Genomic DNA, 10097 nt, shown 5'->3' with positions numbered 1-10097 from the left:
ACCCGGCAGGGGGCGCTCCGCCGCCCTCGGGACGGGCCGTGGAATCCCGGAATCTGTTGGCTTGGGAAAAGTGCGGCGTGATGGAGTCCGCCGCGTGAGCGAACATAACCGTGTCAACCAGACCGTGGCACCCAGTGCCACGGCCAGTCTTTACTTAGACAACTTCAGGAATCAACAACTCTAGCATCTCCCTGGGGAGCCCACTCCAATATCTTGTCACCCTTTCTGTGAAAAAATTCCTCTAGATGTCGACCTTCCCCATGCTGCACCTCCTTTCAGGTAGTTGTAGAGAGAGATAAGGTCACCCCTCAGTCTCCTCCAGGCTAAACAACCCCAGCTGCCTCAGCTGTTCCCCACAGGACTTGGGCTCCAGACCCTTCACCAGGGCTTTGTGTTGGCCACCTCTGGTCTTCTGCCAGCACCCCAATGTCTGCCTAGTGAAGGGCCAAGGACTGGACACAGCACTGGAGATGTGGCCTCACCAGAGCCCAGTACAAGGGGACAATCCCTGCCCTGCTCCTGCTGGCCACACCATTGCTGGTGCAGGCCAGGATGCCATTGGCCTTCTTGGCCACCTGGGCACTGCTGCCTCATGTTTAGATCAGCACCCCCAGGTCCTTTTCCTTTGGGCAGCTTTCCAGCCACTCTGCCACAGCCTCTGGCACTGCCTGGGGTTGTTGTGCCAAAGGGCAGGACCCAACACTCACCATAGCTGCCCTCACCATGCCTCAGATTTGCCATGCCTTACTGACTTTGCTGCCCTCTTACCCACTCTGCTACCTGCAGCCTTGCCAGGGAAGTTCCCCACCACAGGCTTCACATCCATGGTCTGGCATCACAGAGTCACAGAACCACTGGGGTTGGAAAGGACCTCTAGAGATCCAGTCCAACGCCCCTGCTAAGTCCAGATCACCCAGAGCAGGTGACACAGGAACATGTCCAGGTAGGTTATGAAGAGTTCCAGGGGGAGACACTCCACAGCCTCCCTGGGCAGCCTGTTCCAGTGCTCTGCCACCCTCAATATAAAGAAGTTATCCCTCATGTTGAGGTGGAATTTCTTGTGTTTTAACTTAAGGCCATTGCTCCTTGTCCTGTCACTGTGCACAACTGAAAAGAGTCTGGCAGCATCCTCTTGACACCTGCCTTTGGAATATTTATACATATTGACAAGATCCTTTCTTAGTCTTCTCTAGACTAAACAGGCCCAGCTCCCACAGTCTGTCATAAGAGAGATTACTCCAGCAATTGTGCATATGTGGCTGGACCCTCTCCAGTAGTTCCTTGTCTTTCTTGTACTGGGAAGTCCAGAACTGGACATGGTGCTTCAGATGTGGCCTCACTATTTATGTGTTTATTATTTTTCATGCTAGAAAACATGAGCATTATGTTTCTTTCTCCCTTTTGTAGTGCAGGCCCCCTCTCAAAGCCCATGGCTGTGCTTCTCCCTGCTGTCCACAACTCTCCTCCTTTCTCCCAGCTGGTCAGTGCAGAGCTCTGTGATGGGGCCCCTTAAGTGAACCAACCCCCGATGCCCCCAGCTGCCCCTGCCCAGCCAAACTACTGAATTTTTTTCTGTCACTGCTGCCTGTGTAACAACCCTTGTTCTTTTTATTTCTTCCACCTTGTGTGTTTTTCACTGTGGCTTTTCCTCCTCTGTTATGTTATTGTAATTTATAAGCTACCCATACACGGCTGCTTGCTGCTGGTCACTGGATACCATCTGTGTGCCCTTGCTGGATCCCTCAGAGATGTTCTCCTGTAGCTGTGTTTTCCCTCACTGAGGCCTTAATCTACCTTTTTAATGTATTGTCAGTCTTTGTGTTTTCTGAGTCCTATTCTGAGAGCCAAATATGCACCTCCCAGTCCCTAACTCATGCAGGTGCTGCTGCCTTTGAGTATACATACACCTTGTTCCTCAGTTTGCATTTCTGAGGCAGAGATCATTCACAGTCTACAATTTCAGTTCCCCACAAGTTTGCCAGTGTGTTTATTCTGATGAATGGGACTAATCTCACAGCTATGGGGAACACGTGTGTCTGGCTCCAACAGAAGGCAAAGCAGTCATTGCAGGAGCGTGTTGCACAGCAGAGGGCAGGAGCAGATTTATGGGGGAAGCAACCTGGCAGTGCTACACGTGCTCACAGAGTAATGCAAGAGAGGAGGAGCCTTGTTGCTCCATGGTCCCAGTCACCACCACAAACTGAACTGATGACCCTACTAGCACCAGTAGAAATACTGCTGACCTTGCCTTCTCACACTGCATTTTTATGCCTTTTATACAGATTCTTCTCTGGAATATCCTCAGTTAACTATTCTCTTTGGTCTTGTTTCTGTAAGACTATGTTAATAATTAATCTATCCTTCTTTATTGATTAACATTTTCTCCCTTGTTAGTAATCCCTAGAGACAAGGTTTTGCCAAGGCACTACTTCTTATGTGTCTGTAAATTTAGTTTGCTCTTACATTATCTTTTCACTACACCAGAGCTGAGTGATAATTTGTACAAAAAATATTAATCCTGTGAAAATCGAAGCCTTTGTAACTAGTGAAAATTAATGGTAATCCCAAGATTACTCCATCTGGTGGTGATAAAAATTCTCAGGGAGACGATGATTCAAAAGGCACTGCTGAAGAGCAGCAGCCTCTGTACCTCCCACCAATGAATCAGAGATGAAAATTAGGGGATGATCAAGCGACTCTAAAAGATGGTGGGGGAACTTCCAAAAATTTGGTCCACCATATCTGGAAAATTTGAACAGTTAATCAGTTTGTGGAGAAAAGATGGTGGGGGTGGGGGGGGGGAGCCCATATTATTTATCTGAACTAGCAACCCCAGTATATAATTCAGAAGAAGGGGAAAAAAGCAGATTTAGGAGAAGGGGGTGTTTGGGTAAGACAGAGTTTCTTAGGAACTAAAAAGAAAGCTTATAAATGTATTGCAGGACGAAACTGCCAATGTACCTGGAGCAAAAGAGAGAAGATGATGAGAGCCAAGATGAAAAAAACACAGAACAAACCTGAGTGACTGCAAGCTCTTGAAAGTAAAAATCAGTCTGCTTCAGATTCACCAGTATTCCATCAATATACGTGAAATATTCTAAAACTGCTAGCCCAAATGATGATTACAAGCAAGCAAAATATTTTATTCAACTAAAATACTGAAGTGAAAATTAATCACAGAAAGATGATTCCAAGATAGAAACTGTAGAAACTGCTGTTACAGCTGGCATTTTAGGATCAACTGGTCTAGAGATATGATCTCATATGCCCTCATGTGAGATTTTTGAAGACAAACTATGATGAAAACCACATTACTGAGTTGTATCAGGACTCAGCTAAAGTGATTCAAAAGTGTCAGTTCAAAGCACTCTAAGATTTGGTTACATTTTGTGGATCAAACAGGAGATCCTCAAAAAACAACCTTTACAAAAAACAGGAGACCTACAAAAAACAAACATCTGAGAAAAAGTATTTTAGCTAAAATAATATTGGCTTGTTTTCTTCAGTTGTTCTTTTGTAATTCCATCATGGGAAGCATAAACCTAAACCTGAATTTAGTTGTAGCTGAAGAACTTCTATTGAGAAATGAAGCAGATCCAAGAGCTGTACCACTGAGAGGAACCCTGAGCTCAGTAAACACCTTTTCAGTTCTGAAAAGGGGTGAAAGTTATGACCTCAAAAACATCAAAGAATATACATTGCTAAAGGAAAGTTCATTAGCTACACAGAAACAACACAGGAGTGGAGGAAGATCATTAAAATGGTTACTTGGAAAAATTGTTTACTAAATTATATGTAAGTTTAAAGGCAGAAGAATGACATTTGCTCTCAAAATGGCAGTGGAAAAGCTCTCCTAAAAGTCATGGCTAGTGCTGCATAAGTAATAATAGGGCATGTTGAGGAGATGTGCTAGTATCATATTGAGAGAACTAATTACAGATCATAAACATAAGTGAAGCAATATTTGTTTTGATTTCCAGAAACAGCAAGGGAAAAAACCATGGGTTTAGACAATGAAGAAATCTGGTAGTTAAAATTTCATTTGGAAACATTTGTTCAGAAGAATGCTGTATTTAACTGCAGGACATAAGGGGAAAAGCACTAAGTAATTTCGAAAATACGCACGTGAGTTAGCAATTTTATGGAGGAAAATAGCAGCATTATGGAGTAGAGAACCAAGAACCAAAAATGTTGAGAGAGAGAGATGAATGGAAAAGAAACCATCTCCAGATATCTAGACATTAGACTTAATGAAGAGTTAGAAACATTTTATGGGATATAAAATATATAAACTTTGATAGGAGCCCAGAAATATTCAACCTAAGTCCGGTGCTGTTTTCATCTCATGTACTACCATGTACTATCATGTGCCACAGAACTGATCTGTAATAGACTTTAGTGTCAAGGAAGAGAGGCTGCTGCCTAGCGAACATGTCCTTTTCTCACCATGACTGTAGCTTTTAAACTCAGCAACCCTAAATACCTGGGCCTCAAGCCATATCACAAGCTTTTTACGACCTCCAGGATGCCTCTCTCTGTAGCACCCTGCCGAGTCCTACTGAACAGTAGTTGGAGAAGTGCTACATCAAGAATCCCCTGCCTTCACTGCACATGATTCAAACGGGCTTTGCAGGATGTTTGGGAATTCAAATTAATAAGGCTGCTAAAAGCTCACCAAGAAAGGCTTGCCTATTAGTCTTAGTCAATAGCAAATACCTTGCTAGAAAATAAGTAAGAGGTAGAAGTCACTATATCCCTTACTGGCTATGTGTGAAAAAGGTGATACCTTAAATTTATGCACAGATGTTAGAGACTTAGACAAACTGTTTATTCCTAAAGATATCCTATACACAGAATTCAAGAGGACTTGAATCCTTCAAGCCATGACCACAGAAATATTTTGACCTCTGCTAAGACAGTGGTCTTTGTATTGTCTTTAAACAATTAACACAAGTCAAAACATTGTTGAGACAACCTGACCCAACATCAGCATGTAATTGTGTAATGTATCACGTTTAGCCCGGGATGAATCAGGACTAAATTTGGCCCATTTTAGAAGTGTAGGTGCCATCATGCTACCTTTGATTTATGCCTTGGTACCTGCAAAATTTTTATTCATTCTGGATTTGACTTTGATTTTCTAGACCTCCTGGTCCAGCTGGTGCTCAGCAGGAGGAAAGTGGTGAGCATACACAGCAAGATGTGGAAAGGCTGAACAAGGCAAGGGTCTTCCTCTTTCTGCAACAGCTAGCTGCTGTTTCTCCTGAAGTCCTGGCAGGAACCCATTACCCACTAAGTTCTAGATGGAAAAACTGATCTTCTTTGTCTTTGATCACAATACAGCTTCTCCCCAAGGATTTCTAAGTGAACAAAGAATAAACCTGCCAATATTCGCTGCATTTATGAATAAATTGTACTCCTTTGGGGCTTACTTCCATCTCTACAGAATGAAATGGAAAATATCTCAAATATTTGAGACACTAATTATGGGATCTCTCTCCTAGTTTTCTAAAGCTTGTTTACAACAAAAAAGAGAAGGGCTTGTATGGAAAATGGTAGAAAGGTTTTCAGTAGTTGGTGAAGTTATGAAATTAAAGGTAACCTAAACAAGCATGATTTGTTCATATGAAAGGCACTCTGCTGTATCAACTCCAGCAGCCACTGCTTTATTTTGTAAATCTGATAACCTTCCACCAGCATTGGAAATAGTTACTGGCTTTAAGGGGTAAAAATAATAAGTTGGAATTAAAACTGGAAAGGCAAATTTAAACATCTCATGCTGTTTTGAAGGACTATTAAGAAAATAATAGGGGTGAGATGAACAAGGAAAAAGGTGGAGAAAATGACAAAGATTGTTGGGAATACATAATCACCACTGTGCTACTCCAATGATTCTGAAGGAGAACTCCTCAGCATGTAAAAAAGGTGACCAATGAAAAAATTTGTCATAGAATCTATGGAGTCATGAACAGCAGGAATAGTGTTTAACAACAATTGTTCCTTGTCTCTTCCATTACAAAAATGAGAGTGCATCACATTTAAATAAGCAGATGACTTGAATAAAGCAAATGAAAAGAGGCACTTCTTACCACTCATGGTTAAAGCTTAGGAGCATTAGTGGTGTAAATGTACTTTATTTCAAAAAATGACTGGATAAATTAATGGAATAAATTCTCTCACAGACTGTTAAATTCAGATGTTATCTCTGCTTTAAAGCAAACAAATGAACAGCTTGAAACCTACATTTCTAGCAGCTAGGAATTAATTTTACACACTTGTTTTGTTCCTATATTCTTCCCTAAACATCTGGTCTTAGTTGATGTTGAGGTCAGTTTATGCTGCTAGATGAGTCTTGGTCTAACCTAATAAGAATGCATCTTAAGATCAGAACATCATGAGAACATTAAATCACATTTTACAAAACTTAAAAGGCCAAAGGGCCTTAAAGGTAGTCACTTTCACTTGTCAGAACAAATGTATGTGGCCCACAAGAATTGTAGAACAAAGAGGAAAAAAAACCCAAATCAACCAAACCAACAAACAAAAAAAACTCCAACAAAATCCAACCCAACCAAACAATTAAACAAACCTAACTTGGTCAAGAAGAAAAAAATATTTGACAGGATTAGAGGGGAGATCGCCTCCAAGGATGATAAACCCTTTTTCAGCAGTAGACATAGCTGGAATCCCAGATTTTCTTCAGTTTTTCAGGTGACTGCTGCCAACCCTCTCCAATGCAATATGATCACACCACACATTATAATCCTGGCCTCCGCAGAGGGTTTAAAGGTAGTGTTACCTTCCCCAAAACTGTGTGGCAAGAGTAGAGGAAAATAAAAAAGTGGAGATAAAATGGCGGTCACTGTTATACTGGGCAAAGAAGACCACAACTGTCACTGTTATTGTTTCTGTCGTGGACTCCGCCACCCTTTTGCAAGGTCATTGCTGGAGCATTTGTATGTTCTATGACACAAGCAGCTCAGAATTCCGTCCAATCTTTGGCCCAAGACACAACATTCACAGAAAATGTAAATTATTCAAAAAATGGTTCTATACATTAAGAAAAAGTCCAGTTCTGCAGCTCCAGAAAACTCAGAGCACAGCAGCCAGTCTGCCAGGCTGCTTGAAAATGCCCTGTGTAGTGCCCAGGGTAATCTTTAATTTTTAATAAAGGCCTGGGCTGCTCTGGTAAAATGTGGATGTTCTGTATATGCATGCAGGAATTGTGTGTATAATATATAACAAAAATTACAATTCATAATAATTTAAAATTTATTATTAATTTTAATATGCCCAAACAAAAAAAAGTATAAACCCTAGCTGAGTAACTGTATTTCTCATCCTGCTTCTGTGCAACTGTGGTTTTAGATGCATGATATATCAAATCATTCACAACTAGCAGGAAACCGTAGAAGACAGCCCCCAAGATCCTGGGTCAAGGGTGGTCATTTGGTGGTTGGGTGTGTATGGGCAGAGATCCCTATCACAGGTGGTAAGGTGGTCCAGGAAGTTCGCGAAGTGGCTCTAAAACTTTATTTTCTTTAGGGTCTCGGGGTCCCGCTCAGTCTCTGGACGGGGGGGTTCCTGCCCGACCCTGCCTTTCTCGGGGGCTGCTTTAGACAGAGAGGTCACGCCGGGCCCCCTGCCCCCGCACACGGCGTCCCACCGCGGCGCTCCTTGCCGGTAGATGGCATCCCCCGTCCGCGCAGAGCAGTGCCCGCAGCGGGGCGGACTGACCGCGAGCTGGGGGCCAGGGCAAAGCCCGCGGCCCCGCCGCTGGCCGGATTTTACCAAGGGAAATGCCACCCCCGCGACGGCACCCCGATCGGCCGCGTCCAGAAAGACCCGCACCCCAGCCGAGGCTCGCGGGAGCTCGGTGCTGTCGAAGAGCCGCGGGTGTCACAAACTCAGTGGAACACCCGTGCGTTCTGCAAGCGGAGGATCGAGGGCAGACCCCGGCTCTTTTGGTTTGTCGCCGGAGTGGTTCTTCCCCGTGCATTTTAAACTTCGCCGTTCTTCGTACTTAAGAGCATGTTTTTTTAGTGACTGTTTTAAACGTTCAGGCTAGGAGAAGATAAAGTATAAAAGGGAGGGAAAAGGGAAGCAGAAAGATAAAATACTAACTCTTTGTAAAGATGAGAAACCTCTTGAAGACAATAATCCTGTCTACCTTTCTTTTAGTAGCTTCCGGAGGATCTTAAAATTAATTCGAAGAGAGATTTTGTGAGCAATAGGAGCTGTAAATCTGAGTGATATATATTTTTGTGCAGAAAAAAATAGTCACTTGCTGGGTCTAGAGGGTTTTCTTTTCTTCCCCCACCCCGTGCTGTAACTTTTGGTGGTATTGTCTTGCAGGCGCCTTAGTAGTGAACAAAATGTAAATAGGATTATTTGGAAATAGTAGAAAGGATTATGTTGTAAATCCATGGAACTGGGTTTGAAACAGGGGGGCTTGTAGCTTTGGGTTAGGACAGTATATCGAAAACGTATTTCAAGGGTGTGTACGTTGTTTGCAAAGCGAGATTTAGTCAATGAGACTTTATGCATCAGTCTACCCTTCTCACGACGGGTGAGAAGGGTAGACTGATGCATAAGAACGAAATGCCTAAGAACGAAATGCTCCTTTACCCCTATCTCAGTCGGATCTTGATTGCTGTTTATCCTGCCAGAACTGGGAAAGATGGGATTTTTCAAAGCCTTTCTTTTTAAGACCATAGTAATTGCATTTCTGTCCAAATTTGTGGGAGTTTTATTTTGCTGGGGATCTTTGGTAGAGTTTTTGTCTTTTGGTTTTTGGTTGGTTTTTTTTTTTTTTTTTTTTTTTTTTTTTTTTTTTTTTTCCCTGACAGCCCTTACGTAAAGGGGGCCCCGGTGTTCTGTCGTATAATAGATCACCTGAAAAGGTGAACAGTGCCACTAAATCAGCAAGCAGTCCTCTGACTCTTTCTTAGGGGTGTTACTCCTACTTAAAGCGAAAGTCCCATTCTAAAGGCCAGTGAATTTATTTCCTTTACATACAAAGGAGGTAAATCTAATTCTCTGTTAGTGTTTCTTATAATGGAGGGAGCTGCTTCTCTCTCTTTAATAACTATAGCCTTACAATTAAACTGAGAATAGTGGTATGTTTTGGAGGCTGTTCTTTTGGAGTTTGTGAGGTCGACAGCAAGAGATATTTTATTTCATTCTAAAGTGAATGAAACTCTGGAGGGTGATGGGGGACCATTCCGCGGACAGAAGTCTGAAGTTTATTAACTCACCATCTCCTCTCTGGTTTGATTTTTTTCTCCCCTCCCTTCCCACGGGAAGCAGCACCCTGTCTCTGAGGGCAACCCCGGAAGATGCTAAGCTCCTAGAACCCTCCGGAGGGTTTCTGTTAAGATTCTCCACCACTTTGCGACAGACCTGCACTTTTTTCTTTTTTTATTTTTTTTTTTCCCCCGCGGGGAGGTCAAGTGTTATCTTTATTTTCCCCCTTTTCCACTAAATCAGGCACCGGTCTCCCCGCGGCCCCCCCAGAGCCCCTCCTGGATGGGGTGAGGTCGGGAGGGCCCAGACGGTGGCGAGGCGCCCTTCTTGGCGGGGTGAGGGGGGGGAAGACTCGCCAGGTTCTGACGCTGGGAGCCATGTGATGGCCCCCTCGCTATAAGGCGGGGAGGAAGGCTGCCCTCCCTGGGACTAAGCCCCAGCCTTTTCACCGTGTTTCCTAAGGCCCAGCAAGCCATCCCCTACGCCCTCCCTCCTCGCCAGCCTCCTCCCCTCTCCTCCTCCCAGGACTAGGCGCGCTCCCTCCTGCCCCGCATCCATTAATGTCTGGGGGCTGAGGTGAGGAGAAAGAAGGGGAAACCGACTTCCAGGAGAGACGGCACAATCTCCCTGCGCCCACAATAACCGATCCCCACCGAAAAAAAAAACCAGAAAAAGATCCCCAAAAGGGGGGAAGGGAAGGGGGAAAAAGAGAAAGAGAGAAATCCAAACGGCAGCAAAAAATACCCCGAAACAAAACCCTGACCAGCCGCCGCCTCCGAGCGGGCGGCGGGAGCGGTCCAGGGGCGCGGCAGCGGCGCTGGGGGCCGGCGCGGCTCGGAGCGTCCCGCCTG

The sequence above is a fragment of the Onychostruthus taczanowskii genome, unplaced genomic scaffold (genome assembly GCF_017590055.1).
Source record: "Onychostruthus taczanowskii isolate IOZ18803 unplaced genomic scaffold, ASM1759005v1 scaffold96, whole genome shotgun sequence".
Classification (NCBI taxonomy): domain Eukaryota; kingdom Metazoa; phylum Chordata; class Aves; order Passeriformes; family Passeridae; genus Onychostruthus; species Onychostruthus taczanowskii.
The sequence above is the reverse complement of the archived record's forward strand: the minus strand, read 5'-3'. Positions refer to the sequence as shown.